Source organism: Talpa occidentalis, unplaced genomic scaffold (genome assembly GCF_014898055.3).
Source record: "Talpa occidentalis isolate TD23 unplaced genomic scaffold, MPIMG_talOcc4v2.1 talOcc4.9, whole genome shotgun sequence".
Lineage (NCBI taxonomy): Eukaryota > Metazoa > Chordata > Mammalia > Eulipotyphla > Talpidae > Talpa > Talpa occidentalis.
Genome location: NW_023605305.1, coordinates 115,917,419 through 115,928,375, shown reverse-complemented (window position 1 = coordinate 115,928,375; position 10,957 = coordinate 115,917,419).

The window sequence follows — 10,957 nt, the reverse complement described above, 5'->3', positions numbered from 1 at the left end:
TAGGGTCTCTTCTTTTTTTTTTTTAATTTTTATTTATTTATACAAGCACTGGGTACAGTCAGAAGCGCGGGAGGGTGAGAGAATTCACCAGAGCCAGAGCGGGGAGCAGAACAGGCAGACTGACGAAATACACTGCTGAGGGGAGCAGCGGGCACAGCAGGAGAGGTCTGCGCGCCATGTGGGATCCTCACCCGGTGACCGGGGATCGAACCGGCGCGGCAGAAGCTGCAGGCAGCTTTGTAGCCCAGCACTCAACCGCTGCACCACCAGGGGAGGCCCCATCTTCTTTGTGGGTGGAAGCAAGTCACCTCAGGGTGCTGAGTCTCCAAACCAGTGGAGCCCAGAGTGAGGAGACTGTGAGCGGGAGAACTCAGCAGCCTGCCCCACTGCTGCCTCTGCCGCATCAGGCCGAGAATGTGTGGTTGTGGGGAAAACGACTCAGACCAGCAGGCCAGCCTCAGGAGGCTTTGCCTTAGTGAATGTTCTGTCAGGTCGACTGCTTCTGAGGGACGGTCCCGTGACAAGGCCCACAGCCCCCGCCAGTGGTTAAGAGCATGGACTCTGGAGCCAAACTCCGGATCCAAGGCCAGGCCCCGCCAGTCACTTCTCTGCTCCTGACTTACATTTATTTATTTATTGATTGATTGATTTATGCATACAAGAGCTGGGGTACAGGCCAGAGATGCGGGGGGTGAGAGGATTCACCAGAGACAGAGTGGGGAGCAGAACAGACAGACTGACTGAAATACACTGCTGAGGGGAGCAGCGGGGAGACAGGAGAGGTCTGCTGCGCCATGTGGGTTTCTCTCTGGCCAGCCGGGGATCGAACTCGTGCTGCAGAGGCTGGGGATTGCTTCATAGTGCAGTGCTTAACCCCTTGCGCCACCAGGGAGGTCCCATGACTTACGTTTATGACACTTCCTTGTCTCACAGAGGCCGGGAGCAGGGACGTGCTTGTCTGTAAGATGGAGACGATGGCTTCACAGAGCTCAGTGTGGTGGCCTGAAGGCCAGTGAGTTACTAGCTGCCGGCTTTCTGCCTGCCAGACGTCACCATGGCGGCCGCAGTGGTTGCCGCAGAGGGACGCGATCGAGCAAAAGAAGTCCCAGCTTGAAAACATGTAAGTGGCTCCTAGAAAGAACAAATTCCTGCCCCTCCCTCTTGGAAGAGATCGGCCCTGAGCGCCTTTCGCTGGATGTGGGCCCATGGGCAACTCTTGCTGGCCAAGTGGACCTGCCAGGAGAGGGGCAGGCCACCCCGGAAGGCCGTGGGCAGCTGGCGCTCCTTCTGCCCCGGCCACCTTTTTCATGGGGTGTGTAGGGAGGAGCCCGGCCAGCACCCACAGGGCAAGTTCCCTCACCTGCATGGTCATTGAGAGCAGCCTAAAGAGAGCCAGGACTCAGCACAGGCCGTCCGGTTCTGGGTTTCCAGTTGTAATATCTTAATAACAGGTGTCTTCTTCTGGATGTGGTGTGTGGTGGAGAGCCAGACACCTGTAATCCAAGCTAGAATTTTTTTCTTCTCAGAATCTTTCATGCATAGCTTCTCCCGGAGCCACTGGAATGGGCTGAGGAAGGAGAGGCTACTTGGCAAGACAGGGGAAGCTGGAGGCCACGCCAGGGCGTGTTGTGACTCCTTCTGCCTTTGAGATATTCTCAGGTTCCACCCAGTTGTACCTGACAATGAGGAGCTCTTGGGTCTGTGAGACCCTGGGCCAGCGAGGTGGACTGGATAAGCCTCCCCAGGATAGAGCTACGAGGGGGCTGGGGTCACCAAGCCTCCTGGGGTCCCAGGGCCCAGTGTTTGATTTCTGGTGCCCCCAAGAGGCTGTCTATTGAGACAAAAACTCTTCCTTGCTGAAGAGGGCGGAGCCTTAACACTGAGGTCCACCTGGGAACACTTCTGGGTCCCACCTTCCTCACAGTCACCCCAGTCTGCCAAGCACCATGCATCGGATCCTCTGAGTGGTCAAGCCCCGTGACAGTCATGTTTGAACAGTAACCAGGAGCAGCCAGAGTCTCTTTTGCCTGAGACCTCACTCCCAGAATGCTGTCCCTGCCCCCCAAATTCCCAGTGCAGCGCTGGCCTGGGAACTTCTGGAACATGGCTGCCTCCCCACGTGCTTGCCTGCCCCTGCACCCACCGGAGCCTTCTCCCAGGGCCCTGCCCCTTCATGTCAGGGTCCTCCTCAGGCACGCCCAGCTGTCCTGGCTGAATCTCACGCTTAATCCTGGCCTCATGCAACCAAGCACATAGCAGCCATGGCCAGGTGCCGTGTGGGCCGGGGCGAAGCCTGGATCCGAACCTGGGCTCTGCCGCTGCGGGACTGTGTGGGTTACATCCCTTTCGTAAGCTGTGACCGCCTTGTCCATAAGACAGGCCTAGGCTGACTGGCTCACAGGGCGGGAGCCAGGGCTGAGTAAGGCAGAGCGTGAGGGCCGAGCAGCCCCGGCTCGCAGTGAGCTACCCTGACAGCTTGCAGGGCTCCTTTTTCTTCATGCGCCTGGAACAGGAGGAAGGACAGAGCCGGCACTTCTGGAGTGATGGCTGCTGCTGCTGCTTCCAACATGGCCATTGTTTCTGGAACTGCAGCTCAGAGGTGAACTCCCAGGCAAGGCCACACACAGACTAACTTGCACGCAGGCCCAGGCCACACTTGCCAGCTCTGCATGGGTGTACCCCTCTCCCTCCGAGGCTCCCCAGTGCTGGGGTTTGAACTTCCACAGTTTTACCTATCCTAGGGCAACAGCTATTGTATTCCTATTTCCATGTGGCAATTATGCGTGTATGTCAAACCTCCAGAATGATACTGTGAAAACTGAGAGTCGCCCCAGAGCATCAAGGCCTCAAGCGGGAAGGGATGCTCTCACACTGGCCTGATAAAGGGAGCTTTGCTGTGATAAACCCTACTTTACAAACATACAACCACAGATATAATTAAAAGTATTAGTGTATAAATTACTCTAATTAATTTAACTTATATGGCTTCACTAATTTTATTTGAGTTTTAATTAAATGGGGGCACACTGGGGCCTCCGGTGGTGCAGCGGTTGAGCGCTGGGTTGAGAAGCTGCCCGTAGCCTCTGCAGCGCCGGTTCAATCCCCGGCTGCCAGGCGAGGGTCCCACATGGCGCACAGACCTCTCCTGCCGCGCCTGCTGCTCCCCTCAGCAATATATTTCGTCAGTCTGCCTGCTTTGCTCCCCACTCTGGCTCTGGTGAATTCTCTCTCCCTCCCGCTCTTCTGACTGTACCCAGTGCTTGTATAAATAAATAAATAAATATTTAAAAAAAAATAATTCTTTTAATAAATAAATAAATAAATGGCGGCACACTGTTTCTGCCTTTCCTCCTCCAACTACAGTTCTTTGATGCCTTTCCGGGTCCGTGTCCCACACTGCGTGCAGCGCTGCAGCGCCCCGTGTTGCGGTCTGGGCTCAGCACGTTGGTGCTGGCAGCTCTTCACCCCTGGAACCATGCCACGGGAGCCCCTGTTCCTACATGTGTGTCCTTGTCCAGCTCCACAGAGGCAGCTGTCTGCTGAGAATGTTGCAAGGTGTTGCTAACTTGCCTTCTTAAAATGCTTTACCATTTTATACTGTTTAATTTTTTTTAGATTTATTTATTTTTGAGTAGAAGAACTGGGGCGTAGGCCAGAGGTGCAGGGGTGAAAGGATTTACCAGAGACAGAGTGGGAAGCAGAACAAGCGGATCTGCTAAAATACACTGCTCAGGGGGCAGCGGGGAGACAGGAGGGGTCTGCTGAGCCATGTGGGTTGCTCCCTGGCGGAGATCGAACTCGTGCTGCAGAGGCTGCGGGCAGCTTCACAGTGCTGTGCTTAACCCCTTGTGCCACCAGGGAGGTCCAGTTTAAGCCTTTTTAAATGTTGGTTTCTGAGTGGCCTTTTGACCAGCTGAGACTGGCCATCCCACAACATTCCCTCCCCAGACACCACTTTTCAGCCTTTCTGCACTTGGTTGCGGCCCTGGGGATGCCCGAGTGGGCCTGGCAGGCTGCACACAGTGCATGGGAGACAGGACCAGGAGGGAGACTCTTTCCCAGCCTCCCTCTGATTCCCGAAGAACTGAGGACAAGTTCCCCAAAGCCTGGGACCGCAACACCGGGTGCCGCACGCAGCGTGGGGCACGGACCCGGGAAGGCATCAAAGAACTGTAGTTGAAGGGGGGGGAAAGGCAGAAACAGTGTGCCCCCATTTATTTATTTATTTGTTTGTTTGTTTGTTTGCTTGTTTATTTATTTTGGGGACACGGGGAAAGGGTCCCTGCTCTCTTCCCAGACAGCACCTTGGTGCTGAGATGAGAAAGCCAGGCCCTGGGCTCCTGAGGGGCGGGATTTGTTCCTGCCAGTCCTGCGCTTTAGTAGAGAAACTGACTCAGGTGCCTGACTGCTGGGAGCAAAAGTTCCTTCGAGGGCCTCCCTGGTGTCGCAGGCAGTTGAGCACCGCACTGTGAAGCTGTCCACAGCCTGCAGTGCGGGTTCCATCCCTGCCAGCCAGCGAGAATCCCACATGGCGCGGCAGACCTCTCCTGTCTCGCCTGCTGCTCCCTTCAGCAGTGTGTTTCGTCAGTCTGCCTGTTCTGCTCCCCGCTCTGTCTCTAGTGAATCCTCTTACCCTCCCGCGCATCTGGCCTGTACCTGGTTCTTGTATTAAAAAAAAAAAAAAAAAGTCAAATAAACATTTAAAAAAAAAAAAGGTCCTTCGAACCTCAAATAGAAAAGCATTTATTTTCCTTTGGATATTCAATTTACAGAATTGTAACGCATCCAAAATGGAGACTTGATTAAGGGTTTTGATGGCTTAATTTGGGCCATTAACCAAGACTGATGTAATTCTTTCTTCCCAGGGCTCTTGACCGAGAGAGGAAAGCCTCTGAAAAGGCAGAGGCGATCACATAAAAGCCATTTTATGGCCTTTGTCTCAGCTCCTCTGGAGCCAGGCCTGGCCCAGGAGAAAGGTGGGGGCGTGGGTGTGGTCATCACAAACTTTCACTTGTGTCCCTGCAGCCAGCGCTGCTGTTTCCTCTTCTCGACCACATAATTGGTTTCCAAACCCACTTCACAATTTTTTCCTTGAAGATTGGATGTGTGGTGACAAGATATATATTTTCTGTTCCATCAAACCCTTCTTCATTAAAACATAAAACCAGACTTCAGGGCTCCTCCCTCTCTCACCTGTAGATTAAAGAGATTTAAGAGATTTCTTGAAAGAGACAATAGAAAAGCACAAGCCCTCTTTAGATCTCCATTCAGATAAATACTCCATAAAACAAAATGTGTAAGGGCAGGGACGGGAGCATCACCGAGCATTTGATCACAGCAAAGACTTTTGTGTGCCTACGTGTGACTGTGGTTTAAAATAAAAGATTCTCATCTTGAAGGGATGCACACTGAAATACTAACGCAAGAAATAGTATAACGTCTAGGGTTTGCCTTTTTAAAAATCCAGGATTGAGCAAGGCTGGGCCGGGAACCAGTTTTTATTGAAGGCGGCCGTGGTGCCTGCCAGTCTATGAAGCTTCTCTCTCTACTTTTGTATTTATTGAAACTTCCCACTGAGAGAAGGAGAAACTCTTTCACTTTCTATTATCTTCTTCTCTCTTGAAAGACAGATATGGGCCTCCCCTGGGGGCGCAGCGGTTGAGCGCTGGGCTGCAAAGCTGCCCCTAGCCTCTGCAGCGCTGGTTCGATCCCAGGCCACTGGGTGAGGGTCCCACATGGCGTGCAGACCTCTCCTGCTGTGCCCGCTGCTCCCCTCAGCAGTGTATTTCATCAGTCCGCCTGTTCTGTTCCCCGCTCTGGCTCTGGTGAATCCTCTCACCCTCCTGCGCTTCTGACTGTACCCAGTGCTTGTATAAATAAATAAATAAATCTTAAAAAGAAGAAGACACATAAAAAAAAAAAAAGACAGATACAGTCAAAAAATGGGCAGAAAGCTAAGAGACATTTCTCCAGGGAAGACATGCAGATGGGCCGCAGGCGCATGAGCAAATGTGTACCACTGCTCGTCAGGGAAAGGCGAATCATAACCACAGTGAGACCCCACCTCGCCCCTGTGAGGATGGCCCTTGTGGAAAGACTGGAAACAGCAGATGCTGGTGAGGACATGGAGATAAAGGAGCCTCTTATACTGCCTCTTATACCTATACCCAGTGCAGAATGGCCCAGCCCCTATGGGCAGCCTGTGGGGTCCTCGATACACTGAAAATGGATCTACCATAGAACCCAGAGAGTCCACTCCTAGGTTTATTGCAGCACTATTTACAATAACCAAGGGATGGAAACAACCTAAACGCCTCCAAAACAGATGAGTGCATAAAGGAGGGGTCTGCATACACAGTGGAATACCACTCAGTGATCAAAAAAGATAAATTCAGGACCTCCCCAGTGGCGCAGTGGTTGAGCGCTGGGTTGCGAAGCTGCTCGCAGCCTTTGCAGCGCTGGTTCAATCCCCAGTCGCCAGCAAGGGTCCCACATGGCGCGCAGACCTCTCCTGCCACGCCCGCTGCTCCCCTCAGCAGTGTATTTCGTCGGTCTGCCTGTTCTGCTCCCTGCTCTGGCTCTGGTGAATTCTCTCACCCTCCCGCGCTTCTGACTGTACCCAGTGCTTGTGTAAATGAATAAATAAATCTTTAAAAAAAAAAAAAGATAAATTCAGACCTCCCTAGTGGCCTAGGGATTCAGTCTCAGGCTATTGCCGTGTGAACCGAGTTCAATCCCCAGCCAAAGAGCTGACCCACAGGGCGCAGCAGATCTCTCCTGTCTCCCCACTGCTCCCCCCAGCAGTGTGTTTCAGTGGATCTGCCTGCTCTGCTCCCCACTCTGTCTCTGGTGACTCCTCTCACCCCCTCCCCCCCACCTCTGGCCAACACGCCAGTTCTTCTATGAATAAATAAATCTTTTTTTAAAAGATTTATTTATTTTATTATTTTTTAAAAAGATTTATTTATGCATATAAGAGCTGGGGTACAGGCCAGTGATGCGGGGGACTGAGAGGATTCACCGGGGGCAGAGTGGGGAGCAGAACAGGCAGATCTACTGAAACACACTGCTGAGGGGAGCAGCGGGCGAGACAGGAGAGGTCTGCTTCGCCATGCGGGTTTCTCTCTGGAGGGCCAGGGATCAAACTTGTGCTGCAGAGGCTGCGGATTGCTTCATAGTGCCCTGTTTAACCCCTTGTGCAACCAAGAAGTCCCCTTTATTATTATTTTTTTAAGATTTGGAGTCTCCCTGGTGGCCCAAGGGGTTGAGCACCGCACTGTGAGGCGATCCACAGCCACTGCAACACAAGTTCGATCCCCGGCCAGCCAGGGAGCAGCCCACATGGCGCAGCAGACCTCTCCTGTCTCGCTCGCTGCTCCCCTCAGCAGTGTGTTTCATCAGTCTGCCTGTTCCATTCCCCGCTCTGCCTCTGGTGAATCCTCTCACCCTCCCCCGCATCTGGCTTATACCCTGGTTCTTGTATAAATAAATAAATAAATCTTTAAAATAAATAAATAAATACATCTTAAAATTAAAAAGATAAACTCATGCCTTTCGCGGCAGCAAGGACAGAGCTGAAGGGATGACACTCAGTGAAATAGTCAGAAGAGAAAGAAAAATCAACGGTCTCACTGGCACGTGGAATGTGGAGAAACCAAACAAGGGGCTGCAGGAGGACAGGACTTGCAGGCTGACCACAGCCCAGGCACCCAGCGGGGAGGGACGGGTAAGGGGACAGAACGGGGCGGGAGGAGCACGAGGGATGGGAGATGGGCCAGGTGGTGGGGGACAGCCACAGGGACCGCTCCTGAGGGGAGAAATCAAGTGCCGTCCAGAAATGAACAACGATGGACGAAAATTAATTAAAATTTTTTAAATAATAAAATAAAATAGTAAGATCAATGCTGGGCCTCCCCAGTGGCGCAGCGGTTGAGCGCTGGGTTGCGAAGCTGCCCGCAGCCTCTGCAGCGCCGGTTCGATCCCCGGCTGCTCCCCGGCTGCTCCCCGGCCACCGGAGGAGGGTCCCACATGGCATGCAGACCTCTCCTGCCGCCCGCTGCTCCCCTCAGCAGTGTCCTTCGGTCCTTCTGCCTGCTCTGCTCCCCGCTCTGGCTCTGGTGAATCCTCTCACCCTCCCGCGCTTCTGACTGTACCCAGTGCTTGTGTGAATAAATAAATAAATCTTTAAAAATAAAATAAAATAAAATAATAAGATCAATGCTATGCCTAACGGAAAAATACTCTGAGCCATTTTCTTCAAAACCAGGGACAAGGTGTCACGTTAATGCTGTTACCTTCCAGTTGTGTAAATAGTGAAAAGGGATAATTTTAATGTATTCTTCACTCTAGGGGGTTGTTGGGAGAATTAAGTGAATTAAGGAAGAACTTGCTCAGAAAAAAAAAGGGGGTGGGTCCAGAGTAATTTCAAAGGCACCAGGTGCTTTTTTTTTTTTTTAAAGATGCCTGTAATTATTCATTTTTTATTTATTTATTTATTTATTTATTTATTTTTCTATAGAGGCATGTTTTATTTATTTATTTATTATATTTGTTTGTTTGTTTTGTTTATACAGGCACTGGGTACAGTCAGAAGCGCGGGAGGGTGAGAGAATTCACCAGAGCCAGAGCGGGGAGCAGAGCAGGCAGAAGGACCGAAGTACACTGCTGAGGGGAGCAGCGGGCGGCAGGAGAGGTCTGCGCGCCATGTGGGACCCTCCTCCGGTGGCCGGGGAGCAGCCGGGGATCGAACCGGCGCCGCAGAGGCCGCGGGCAGCTTCGCAACCCAGCGCTCAACCGCTGCGCCACCGGGGAGACCCACCAGTTGCTTTTTAAACACTTTCTTCCCTGTGCTGAGCCGTGGCCAGCGCATCCGAGTCAGAGGCTCCGCCTATGGCCGTGGCCCTGGTGCCTCAGCCTCTTCTTAAGTCATGGGAGGGTGACCCGGGCTGTGGCAAAACGGAAACACCTCCTCTCCTCTCTGTGGCGGCCATCGCAGGCAGCAGCCAGTCGTGCTGCCCACCGAGCTGTCTGACCGGAGAAGGCTGGGGTACCCCCGCAGCGGAGAAGGCTGGGGTACCCCCGCAGCGGCGGCTGAGGGGGGCGGTCCCTGGTGTGGAGAAATCAGCCGCCAGCCTCAGACCCCACGGGAGGCTATTTCTCAGTCGCCCGGGGTGGAGAGGAAGCCCCCCAATGCCTCTGGCTCGTGCCCTCATTTCTGCTTCTCTCGCCCGAGCTCTGGAAGAGGCCCCTGGGCAGCAGGCCCCGAACTCGGAGCGGGGAGAGCGCGGAGGATTAGCAAGGCCTGTCTGCTTGATGCCAGGTGGAGAAAGCTGCTACCTCTCCGCTCCCGGGGGCAGGGCCCCGCTGGGGTGCAGGGCGTGGTGTGGGGCCAGCCACACCTGGCAACAGGTTCTGGGGGAACTCCCTCCCCGGAGGGGGTGTAGTTGGTCTCTTGAAAGGAGAGGCAGGAGCGGGACAGGGCTCAGAAACTCTGCTTAGCTGGTCAAAACGGCAACCTGTCCGGCCAGTCCACCTCAGGCCTCCACAGGCCGCCTCTGCCTCCGGCGTGTTCCTCACATTCTGTGTCGTGGGGTGTTCAGTGCGCACCTGCCTGTGTCCACGGCGGCCTCCCGGGGCCGCCCTCACGCGCCCGCCCCCCGCAGGGCTCGGGGCTGGGTCATTCCTCATCACCGGTTCTGGCCCCCGTGGTCACGGCCATGTCTGTGAGGCTGCGACCCCCTCTGCCGACTGCCGCCCGGCCGTGGTGGCGGAGGCAGGAGGCAGGCGCGCGGGAGCCTGTGAGCAGGGGGTGGCGGGCGAGGCTGGTGTGAGGGGCCCCAGGGACGGCGGGCCGGGCCCTCCCGGGAGCAGCAGTGACCCCCCCGGCTCCTCCTTGTCCTTGATGTCCCCGTCAGTGCCTGCAGGAGAGCAGCTTGCGGAGGCCGCAGCGGTGGGAGGACCAGGGCGAAGGGCAGCGGGGCAGTGGGGCAGAGGTGGGGGCTCGTGTGGGCCGGGCCCGCCGGCCCGGCTCCGGGGCTTCCTGGTCCGGGCTTTGTTTGGTTTGGTTTGGTTTGGTTTTGCTGTGTTGGGAGGAAGAACATCATGTTCCTATTTTTCCTTTTTTTTTTTTAAATACACGAAATCATGCTCGGGCCCGCTGCAGCTCCCCTTCCCTGGCTTGGTCCTGGCCTCATGGTCTGCCCTTTCTTGGATCGGGCTGCGGGGGAGAGAAAGGAGAAACCTGGTGCCCTGCCCCACCCTCACCCCCACCCCACCGCTGGGTCCCCGGCAGCTGCCCCGCCCCCAGACTCTGAGGATCCGCTTCTGGCGGGGCTGGAGTTCAGGGGCTGTTACATAACCCGGGCGGGTGGCCCGGCCACCTCCCTGACGCTGAGCTGCGCTGGGGTTTGCAGCCGTGGGAGCCACCTGAGCCGCACTCACCCCGCCAACTTGCCGTACCCCTCCTGCGGCTCTGCCTATGGGGGTGCTGAGCCTGGGGCCCCCGCTCCGCCCCCCCCACCCAGCGCTGGGGCCGCAGAGGCTGGACAGGCCCTTCACGCAGCCACCAGGCTCAGGGAGCCAGAGCCTGCGCCCCTGCCTGTGCACCCAGGAGTCGCTCCCCACTCCCACCCCACCCACCCACGCCCAGGCCCAAGCCCATCTGTGCTGTAAGAGGCAGACAGGGGTCCTGGGTGGGCCCCACCAGCCTGACCCCCGCCCACACTGCTCCACACTGTCTGCAGTGAGGCCTCCCCAGCCCCACAGGCTCTGCAGGGGGAGCTCCAGAGGAAGCGACAGGAGAGGCAGGCTGGGTGGCCGCAGCGCCTCGAGGCCCCCAGCCACAGGCAGACCCTCCCCAGTGCCAGACTCAGACCCAGCAAGGCTGCAGCTTGGGTGGAGTTCAGACTCAGAGCTGCCCTGGAGAGCGGGATGGGGCTCCCTCTGTCCTAGATCTCCC